This window comes from Aegilops tauschii, chromosome 2, assembly GCF_002575655.3.
Source record: "Aegilops tauschii subsp. strangulata cultivar AL8/78 chromosome 2, Aet v6.0, whole genome shotgun sequence".
Lineage (NCBI taxonomy): Eukaryota > Viridiplantae > Streptophyta > Magnoliopsida > Poales > Poaceae > Aegilops > Aegilops tauschii.
This window is the reverse complement of record NC_053036.3, coordinates 151635878-151647141: the sequence shown is the minus strand read 5'-3', so window position 1 is coordinate 151647141 and position 11264 is coordinate 151635878. Positions and strand designations below refer to the sequence as shown.

The 11264-nt window shown below is 55.0% G+C and overlaps 1 protein-coding gene across 1 annotated transcript in view; it reads right to left on the bottom strand.

The window, feature by feature from the left end:
• Nucleotides 1-11264, bottom strand: part of LOC109741023 (putative zinc finger CCCH domain-containing protein 51) — a 220552-nt gene that overhangs the window by 18604 nt on the left and 190684 nt on the right. The window lies entirely within an intron of this gene.

Genomic DNA, 11264 nt, shown 5'->3' with positions numbered 1-11264 from the left:
AATTTCGGCAAACTTTGGCATATATTAGACATGTTCGCGGTACATAGTAAAGAAATCTAAAAAAAGAATTCGTTGAACGCGGAGTAGTCGTCGTCGTAGCCGCCATCCTCGCCGCCGTCGTCGTCGGCGGCCTTCTCCTCCTTGACGCGGTCGTCCCTGGTGGACCCCTGCCCGGCGTCGCCAAGGCGGACTGGTGGCGGCGGCGGCGCGTCGTCGCTATCTTCGATGACGACGACTCCTCCTTCGTCGCGGCCCCGACGGCGCTGCTCGAACCGCCGCAGGACGGCGCACTGGCGCTCCCTCGCCATCTTCAGGAAGTCCTTACGCGCCCATTCCAGGGCCGCGTCGTCGTCGAGCTCCACGTCGCCGTGCTCCGTCTTCACGGCGGGGAGACCCGGCTCCGTTTTCACCAGCGCGAGCCCCGGCTCCGTCTTTGGCTTGACGAAGCGCGGAGGAGCCGACGAGGAGGCGCGCCGTCCGCCCTCGTTGATGACGATGCCGGCGCTGCGAGTGCGCCGGCCGAGCGGCGTCTCCGCCGCGGGCTAGGCCTTGACGCCGAGCAGCGCCGGAGAGCCGGAGGAGTGGGAAGAAGAGTGCGAGGAGGAAGACGAGGAGGAGCCGAACCTCCTGGGCATCCATTGCCCGGCGCGTCGGCGGTGGGACGGAGCGGCCGCCCTCGCCGAGGGAGGGTATGCCAGCGGCGGGTTGTTGCCGCCCTCAAGGTGTGTCAGCACGCCATCGAGCGTGCGGCTGGGGACGCCCCACCACAGGTGGCGCCCCTCGCTGTTCTTCGTGCCGCCCATCACCGGCGCCCCGTTGGTGGACGCCAGCCTCTGCTGCTGACGGCGCTCGAAGTACGCCGTCCACGCCGCGTGATTGTCGGCGGCGTACTGGGGCAGGGCGAGCTGCTCGCGGTGAGGGAGCGCACGATCTTTACCTCGGCGGCGAAGTAGGGTGCGCGCGCCACGGCGTCGAGCAACGGGGGAATGGGCACTCCCCCGTTGCTGAGCCTCCACCCCGTCGGCCCGGCGCGCATGTCCGACGGCGCCGGGATGTTGGCCTCGAACAGGAGCCACGACTCCTATTCGCGGAGCGAGTGGCGGCCGAAGCCTTGGCCGCCGCCTCGTCGCCGAGGAAACGTTCGGCCATCGGGAGAGGGAGGGCTCGGCAGCGGCGCACGGGAAAGGGAGAGGAAGAGGTAGAGCTCGGCGGCTAGGGCTGGTGTGGCCAGAGGCGAGGGAGACCACCGGCTTATATAGCCACGCCCGTGTGTACGCCGCGCCCGTGTGTACGCGTGCGCAGGAAGGGAGGCGTCGCCGCGCCGCCCGTGAGGAATCAATGGTAAGGCTGACCGGCGGCGGCAGCGCGGCAGCCTTGGCATTGATTCCCGCGGGAACCGAGGCGATGAGGGCGACGAAACGCCCGTCTCGCTGACTCGGCGGGCCCGCAACTGCTTCACGCCAAAACAACTCGCCCCGGCGCCCCCGGGCGCCCTCTAGCGCGCCGGGTTTGGCCTGGGTCTGCCGGCGCTCATTTCGGCCCAGGCCGGCGAAAATCGGGCTCCCGGGGGCGCGACTGGGCCGTTTTTTCGGCGTCGGCGCGAAAAAATCGCCTGGGGAGGCCTTTCTGCGGGCGCGGCTGGAGATGCTCTAAGAGCAACTCCAACGGGCCGACCCTAATGGACGGCGATTTTATGCGCTTTTTGTCCGTTTGGGTCGGCCAGGCGGACACGGATGTCCGCTTCCGCGTTTGGGTCGGCGCATGCACCCAACGCTGGCCCGACCCATTTTGACGGCGCTAGAAAAAAAAGAATGCATGCATATTAGAAAAAACAATAATTAAACATTAAAGCCAGCCACGAAGGCCGGCGAGAGTCCACGCGTCCACATTTGCATTTAAGAAAAATAAAAACAACCTAAACTACGAGGCGGCGCGCTGCCCTAAGCTTCGTCGTCGTCGTCCTCGGGGTCCGTGAGGTCGATGAGCATCGACACCAGTCTGGCCTAGGGGAACGCCGTGTTCCAGAGCGCGTTCATGTCAGGCGCAGGCTGTGCCGGCGCGGGGGGCTGTGCGGCCGCCTGTGCAGCCGCGGCCGGGTGCGCCTCCTCCTCGGCCTCGCGCTGCCCTCCTTGAGGTCGCGCTTGAGCATCTCAAGGTACTCGCCGTCGCGACGCTCCTCGGCCACCTGGATCTGGCGCCAGTGCTCGAGGTACGCCGCCTCCTGCGCAGGCGTCGCCCCCACCGAAACCGGCGGCGCGCGGACCCACTCGCGCACTACTCCCGTCCAGGAGTAGCGCTCGATGGGGGACGGCTTCGGCTCGGGCTCCGGCCGTGGCTCCGGCTCGGACTTGACGCGATGTCGGGGAGGGGATGGCGGGGCCATCGGCAGCTGCACGCAGTCGCCCGCCGCGGAGAGTGCAATGGCATGCGCCATTGCCGCCTCGTACAGAGCCTCCTCTTCCTTCTCCGCCCACGCCTCTCGTCCTCCTCGCTCTCCTGGTAGACGACCGCAAGGGCCGCCTGGTCCTCCTCGCAGACGATGAGCGGGGGGGGGGGGTGGCATGGTGCGGTCGACCTCGCGGACGCCGTGTCGCCTCGCCTCCTCGTGCTCCAAGGCGAACCAGCGCTTCCAGTTGGGCGAGTTGGCGGTGTAGGCGGCCTCACGGCGCTACTCCGGCGTCAGCAGGGCCCGCCGGCGCTGCACCTCCTCAGCGTGAGCCCTAGCCGACCGCGGCGCCGCTGGCACTGGGATCCTATCCGGATCCAGATGCCAGTCAAGCGGCAGGGTGGCGTCGGGGTACGGGAGAGGCACGCGGTGCTGCCAGTGCCACTCCGCCTGGTGCACTGGCACGTTCACGCGCTGCCTCTGCCAGGAGGCGCCGGCGCCGGCAGAGGCGGGAGGAACTCCGAGGGGAAAGGGATGGCGGGGGCCTTGCCCTTGGCCTTGCTGCTGCTGGCGCCGGAGAAGAGCCCCATCTCACTGTGGTGGTGGCGGCTAGGGTTTGCCGGCGACGGGGGAGCAAAGCTTGCTCGATGTGGATGGCCAGTTCAGATGAGGACGGCCCCACCGCACGGTCGGCTTAAAAAAGGACGACCGCCGTCGCTAACGCGTGGGCCCGTGGTCATAAATTAAGCTGGCCGCGTGGGCAGCGGGTAGTTGGACGGCCGCCATGTGGGGACGCGGCGGACAGCGAGAAGGCGCGTGTGGCGTCCGTTCGGCGTCCGCGTCGACGCATTTGGGGCGCAAATTTGGGCCGCAAATGCGTCCGCGCGGACGCGAAGCGGACGTGATTTGGGTTTTGGTCAGTGCGTTGGGCTGCCACACCGACCCAAACGGACGCAGGCGGATGAAATGGGTCGGCCCTTTGGAGTTGCTCTAAGGGAGTCATACAATGCTAAACACAAAGTATCTGTTTGGTTGTGGTGATGCCGAAGGCAGATGATGAGTGTTAGTGTCAAGCTTAGAGACGTTCTGTTGTGTTTTCAGTTTTGTCATGTTGGTCTTTACGTGACTTGTACTTTGATCTTTATGATATGAATGAGACACGTATTACTATGCATAAAAGGTATCCGGTTGAGAGGACAAAAGGTTGGAGGGACCATGCATGTGTGGGATATTTATGGTTTGATGTCTGGTTAGGGCATGGCCAATGCATAGCCCCAGGGTGATGCCTCACATGCCATGTAGGATTGGATGACCGAAAAAGCATGTTCGGATGGGGAAGCGGAATCTTCTTCAGGAGGCAGGTGCTTAGAGAGAAAAAGTGTGGTCTGGTGCATAAAGTTGAAAAAGTTGAAGTGGAGAGGAGGGATGCATGTGTAGTGAGAGTCACTTTATTTTCTTTGATGAGGCCCACTAGTAGTAGCTTGCATTGGGAAGAAAAAATCGACACATATGCCTCAAATTATTATTTACATGAGGCATTTGTATCCATTTGCACCATTGTACATGCCCTTAGGAGAAGAGGGGGACCATACATGTGCGGTTGGGAGAGAGAAGAGGGGGACCATACATGCAATTGGTCGAGTGCATGTCCGGACTCCGGCAAAGCCCCCACGTTTGTCTCTAGGATACTGGAATCCGTACGTCCGGACTGCTAAGCGGATATATACAGGTCCCTGTTGAATGACAAAAGTGATTCGGACACTATAGTCCAAACATATAATGGAGGTTTGAGGGTTGGAGATGCCCTAAGTCCAAAGAAGTTATTGTGATGTGTTCAAAAACGCCTCTTCTAGCTAGAAATATTAGGCTTAATTATGCTTGCCTAAGACATCTCAATCAACGTAATCTGAGCGAAAGGATTTTTCGTTTGCAACTGTTGTCGACCGCCACCATGAATTGTCGCCGTCGGCCACCCTCTGGCCATGGTACGGCTTGCCATCCCACCATACGTGACCTCTTCGGGAGTTCGACAACTTGAAACCTCTGTGTGAGGCTGCACTACCGCCACTGCCTCCCTTCTCCAGACATGCACTGTGCATCCTTCGGGCAGAGACACATCTTCTGGCTTCCAATATGCCAGCGCTCGGCCACCCTGAACTCAGCATCGACAACCAAGCTCGACCACGAGCTCATCCACAGCTGCACCACCCTTGACATCATCGTCTAATGAGCATAGCGGCGGCGAGCTTTGGGGCCACACCTGGGAGAGCCAACATGGGTCTCACTCTCCTGTTGTCGGCATGTGCCCTATCTCCTGTCTACATTTCACCCTGATGACGTGCCCAACTCGTCCCAGCCTCCATTTTTCAATGACAGATGGACTGAGGGAGTCCTGGATTATGGGGTCCTCAGCCGTCCGGGTTGTATGGCATGGGCCGGACTGATGGGCCGCGAAGATACAAGATAGAAGGCCTTCCCCGTGTCCGGATGGGACTCTCCTTTGCGTGGATGACAAGCTTGACGTTGGAGATGTAGTTTCCTTCCTCTGTAAACCGACTTTGTATAACCCTAGGCCCGTCCGGTGTCTATATAAACCGGAGGTTTAGTCCGTAGAGGCCATCACAATCATACAGGCTAGACATCTAGGGTTTAGCCATCATGATCTCGAGGTAGATCGACTCTTGTAACCCCTATACTCATCAAAGTCAATCAAGCAGGAAGTAGGGTATTACCTCCATTAAGAGGGCCCGAACCTGGGTAAACATCGTGTCCCCCGTCTCCTGTTACCTTCGATGTTCAGACGCATAGTTCGGTACCCCCTACCCGAGATCAGCCGGTTTTGACACCGACATTGGTGCTTTCATTAAGAGTTCCACTGTGTCGTCGACGGCAGGATCGATGGCTCGCCTTGTCATTAACAACAGCATCACTTCTGGAGGGGCCCTAGCTCCAGGGCAGATCCTCCAGCTCGGCGGTTTCACCTTGGGTGCCCGCATGGCCGTTAAGCCAGAAGCCGCCCTAGAGATCGCCAAACATCGTCTTCGCATCGGCCTTCAACACCCCGAAAAGATGGATCCACCTGATGTCTCACCCTTAAATGAGCTACTAGATCGCATCGCCACCCTGGGAATCGCAACGAACTATGATCGGATTGGGCTTAAACCCAATCAGAGGGAAATCAGGTCCCCGCCGATCACCCATCAGGTAGCGGTTGTGGAGGAACAAGCCGGGGATACGTCTACCCTAAGTTGCAAACAAGCTATGTTTGAATATCCGAGTCCTGCGAGCCGGATACCCATCTTCAGGAAGAGACCTCATGTCCTCCGAACACAGCACCGAGCGTTGAACCCAACGGCCGAAAGGACACTCCAGATCCTGGGCCAGTGACCTCGCAAACTCCTCAAACTCCGGATACAATTGCGGGTCAGGGGTCAGATTTTAACCCGCCCACCCACCACAAGAAATATTCTCCAAGCAATTCAGGTCCTCCAGATGTATGTGACCTAATGTACGTACGACAGCAACCTCAGGAAATGGTCCATCACTTCTGGGCCAGGTTCCTCCTTGTCAAAAACAAGATTGAAGATTGCTGCAACGACGACGCGGTTTCAATTTTCTGCCACAACTGTACGGACGAGGGAATCCTCAATGCCCTTAACCACCACCGCATACTGCACTTTTCATATTTGGCACACATAGTACAGAAGTACTGCACAATGGAAAGCGCTTGGAAAGCTCAGACAATCCGATGGGATCCTCCTGCCTTCAAGCAACCCGCCGGACGGGCAAAAAGGATACACCCTCACGGGCCACCTGATCATCACCTCATCGACAAAAGAATCAAGTCCACATGTCATAGAACCTTTTTGGACGCATTGCTCGACAGGCCCTGTCCGATACACACTACGCCGAATACGGAACCAACACATAGCCTTCGGGCATGTTGGGTACTTCGGCAGGTCGCTAAGAGCGGCGAGGCCATCCTCTCAAATATTACCCGGAGGCATGCTCTCTCGAGGATCACGACCTCAACGTCTTTACAGTCTTTGAGACCTTTTCTTCAAACAATCGGCGCAAAAGGGCGCTCCGCGACTTCGCCGAAATCAACCAAGTAGCCGCAATAAATCCTTGGAACGACATGGCAATAACTTTTGATGCCGATGACAAACCAAGATCTAGATTGGTCCGAGCACCTGCCGCCTTGGTCTTAAACCCAATATAGATGGCTTCAGACTCACTAAAGTGCTCATGGACGGTGGCAGCGGACTAAACCTCATCTACAAGGATACACTTCATAAAATGCAGATGGACAAGAGCCGCATCGAGCAAAGTAGTACAACCTTTCGAGGCATTATCCCCAGTCGAGAAGCGCGATGCTCGGGGAAAATTAAATTTGATGTGGTATTTGGCACGCTGGTGAACTACAGGTCCGAAGAGTTGCTCTTCCATGTGGCACCTTTCAACAGCGGATATCACGCCCTGTTGGGGCGAGACGCCTTCACACACTTTCAAGTCATACCCCATTACGGGTACATGAAGCTCAAAATGTCCGGGCCCAACATAATTATCACTATCACCAGTGATCCATACATAGCACTCCGCGCCGAAAACAAAACCGCATCCTTGGCCCTCGAGGCATTATCCGAGGCCCTTGCGGCCAAGGAGCTCACCGCTCTGCGTTCCATAGTGGACAGAGACGATGTAATACTCGATAAGAGGCCTAAGTCCACTTCTTTCAAGCCAGCAGACGAAATAGTCAAATTTCAAGTTCACCCGACGGATCCCAATAAAACAGAAGCCATTGGAGCACAGCTGGATCTGATGGTCGAAGCGGCTCTAAGAGCATTCCTGCGCGAGAATTGGGACATCTTTGCCTGGCACCCTTCGGATATGCCAGGAATCCCACGCAGACTGGCCGAACACAGCCTCAACATAATAAAGGGGTTCAAGCCAGTTAAGCAAACGCTGCGGCGATTTTCCAAACCCAAGCGACAAGCTATGGGGGAGGAGCTATCCAAACTACTTGAAGCTGGGTTCATCAGAGAGATTAAACACCCAGATTGGCTAGCAAACCTGGTCATGGTGCCAAAGAAGGACAAATCCTGGCGCCTTTGTGTCGACTTTAAAGACCACAACAAGGCCTGCCCTAAGGACCCCTTCCCACTGCCCCGCATTGACCAAATAATCAATGCAATTGCAAGACACGATTCACTGTGCTTCTGAAGGAAATATACCCTAGAGGCAATAATAAAGTTGTTTATATCATGATAAATGTATATTATTCATGCTAGAATTGTATTAACCGGAAACTTAGTACATGTGTGAATACACAGACAAACAGAGTGTCACTAGTATGCCTCTACTTGACTAGCTCGTTGAATCAAAGATGGTTAAGTTTCCTAGCCATAGACATGAGTTGTCATTTGATTAATGTCAGGACCGGTTTTCGGGATATTAATTTCCCAAAAAATGGCCCTTGTGCTCACCAGCCCCAGGAATACTGTTAGCTGATGAGGCACCAACTTGATACAGAAATTCCAAGCAATGTACAAAATATGTAGTACAAGACCATTGTGGCCTATGAGTACAACAAATGGTTTCTAGTGGTTGATGGCGGAAGCGGTTTGTGGTCCATCAGTGGCCATGGGACTCCATTTCCCACAGGAACAGCTGACCAGGTTAACTCCTATCTTTGCGAGGTTGCTATCACCGTTGCTTAGGTTCCGGGGCTGTCATCGCAACGCTCCTCTCCAAGCAAGAAATCTGGCCAAGACAATAGCCAGGGACAAGCCAGTGAGTATGTTTGAATGTACTCGCAAACATTATGAACACAGGTATAATATAACAAATGATAATCATGCTCTGAAAAATTCTATGATCACAATGTCAGTCACGAAATAAAATCCATGATGCACGCATGCAGGTTGTTCATATAAAACATGAATATGCAATCCGAGAATAGAAATATAAATGCACCGATCGGGTGTCTGAAGCGACACCTCGAAGGGATGAACATATAAAACATGCCTCAGTCGGGCGTCTAAGCGACACCACATAAAGGGCTTATAAATAAATGATCACAGTGAATATCCAGGAGGTAGAACCGTCCCAGGGATACTCAATAATTCAAACAATGTAAATGGGTAGTCCACAATAATCATCATCATCATATGTCACAAACCATAATCAATGTTCCGGTTTAGTAGTTTCTCCTCCGAAGACCGACACTAAGACCGACACTAGACCCATCTCAGACTGTAGTCCTTACCCATGGACACGACTATTCAAATAGATTTGACCTCTGCAGAGGGTGTACTCTTTACCCACGAGTAACGGATTTCTTTAGTCCATCGGGACTAATTCCGTCTACGGTCTTTTAATTGAAAACACACCTGACCGCACACACCAGCCTAACTTACCGGTGTCTGGAATCACCCACGACACCTGTCAAGCAAAACTCTAAGTGGGGAGGCTACAACCTCGATTAGCATGGGATCACAAAATTTATAACGCGCGCAAACTAGGGAAGCCACTCCCCTCGGCTACAACCGGAAACACCCATGCCCCCTGACCGGACGACTGGCTTTAATCCAGGGCCCTGGAACCCTCAGCCCGGCCCCTCTGTACGGTGTGTGCTAGGAAGGGGTTGACAACTTACTGAACCGTACCCTACCTGTGGCAGGGACAAGTGGTAGTACGAAACAAGTATGGGGGTTACTGGAACAAGACTCGATCTATGGCCGACTCAGGAGGTTCAAGCATTCCCCGTATGATTAGCATAACATATATATTTCAATTAACAGATAGAATCACCACTCATCATACCTCATCATGCCATACCAGACACACTCGTCTCGACGAGGAACTAGGGACAAGCTCGTGTCTACCCAAGACAGAGACTTTCCCGGCTTCCTTCCGGTAGGCATGCAAAGCATACGAAGATGATTATTATCACAAGCATATCCAATTATAACAGCAAAGAATCTCATTATGCACTCATGCGTATGATCGTATCGTCACATAAAATAACGAATGCTCCATGTCAAGGTGATGTTGTAACCGTATCAAACAACACACAAAATATTATGCCAGGGTTCAGAATGCTTGCCTTCAAGAGTATGCAAGGGGGTGCACTTTTTGAAAGTTGCTTTCCTTCTTCAAAAATCCTATTTTGAGAAAATTCAAATTAACACATAGTTTTAAAACAGTACAAAAAAGTTGTTTGGAAATTTTTCAAATAAATACTAAAATAAACTAGACAGAATTTGAGAAACAACAAAAAAAGAATCAAGTCATTTGGACTTATATTTAAGAAGTTATAGCCAATCAAAGTTTAGTCAAAATCCTATTTTTAAAATAAAACAGAAAAGAAAACGGTTCGGGGAGTAATACGTTTTCAAACAGGAGGAAACGTACTCTGGGTTTTACGCTTCCACTAAAGCCAGCGTGGGTCGTCGCTGGGTCACTGACAGTGGGTCCATCGGGCCCACTGGTCAGGTTTGACCAGTCGTCCGCGCCTTCCTCTCTTCTGGCCGAACGGAGGCGGAGCTCCGACAGTCGCCGTTGGCGAACGGAGGCTCCTCGTGGGGTTCTGATGGAGGGGATGGATCCGCCAGTCCAGGGCGGTCCTCCCGGTGGTTGCTAGGGTGGCTGGGGTGGAGGGGGTCGCCGGCGGCGAGCTCCGCGGCGCCCTGTGGTTCTGGTGGATTTGGGGGCCTGGGCTACGGTGGCTCTCGGCTGAGGGGCTGGGCGGCTCCGCATGGTCGAGGGGAAGAGGGTGGTGGCATTGGAGGGATGGGAAAGGCTTTGCTTGCGACGAATGGCACCGGAGGGCGGCGGCGGCCGAACCTGGCGGAGATGAGGAAGACGGCCTCTTCCGGTCAATCCGTGGCTTGGGATAGCTCTAAGGGAGAATTGGAGCACTGCTCGATGTCGAGGGGAGTCGGAGAAGGGCCTATATATAGGCGACGACGTCGGTCCCGTGGTTGCGGATAAGCTCGCCGGCGAACCGCCGTTCTGTAGCCTGCAGGACGACGTGGCGGCGACGGGCGCTAGCGGACGAGCTTGTGGATGAGTTCGGACTGCCCAGAGGGCAGCTGGCGCACGCGTGTGGCTCGGGCGGCGCCGTCCAGGCAGGAGCTGTCGGAGCGGTGGCGGCGGCTTGCGTCGGTGGCGCTGTAGGGCGCCAGGAGGGGCTCTGCGGTGAGGGAGGGGTCGGGCGTGTTGGCGGTGAGTGGCCAAGGGTCAGCACTAGCGCGGGGAGGGCGGCAGTGAGACGCGGCGGCTCGGTGCGCGCGCGTGCAAAACGGGCGCTCTGGGCGCGCCCAACGCACGCACGCGAGGTGTTCGCCAAAATGCCAAGGCATGCCAGGAGGCTTGGGTGGGGCTGGGGATTAGCAGGTCTATCTTAGAGTTTGCAAGGAGATCAGTGGACAAGCTTGTTAGGTCAGGGGATCAAGTTCACAATGCAACTAATAATCATGCCAAATCTGTTCATGCACTCAAGGTGTTCGACAGAATGCTAAGTGCATCTAGGCAACTCTTGGGGTGGCCAAAAACTCCAGACCAGAGTCTCTTTAGATGATAGAGAGGGTGGCAATGATAGTTGGGCAAAACCAGAAACTTGTTAGGGCAACTTTTTGAGAAAACCAATTCTGGGCAGAAACTAAAAGCTATCATTCCATGGACCAAAATTACTCCAATGGGTCCACTCTCCTGGACTTAAGGGTTTTGCAGGGAGGACTATGAGCAGGAAAAAGAATCATGGGTAACAGGGCAAAATAAAATGGGGTTGCAGTAGAAAGTGCCAAACTGGACCAGAGAGCAAAAGAGGATGATTTGCTCAAATTTTTCAAAGAACACCAGTGGGTTTTTGCAC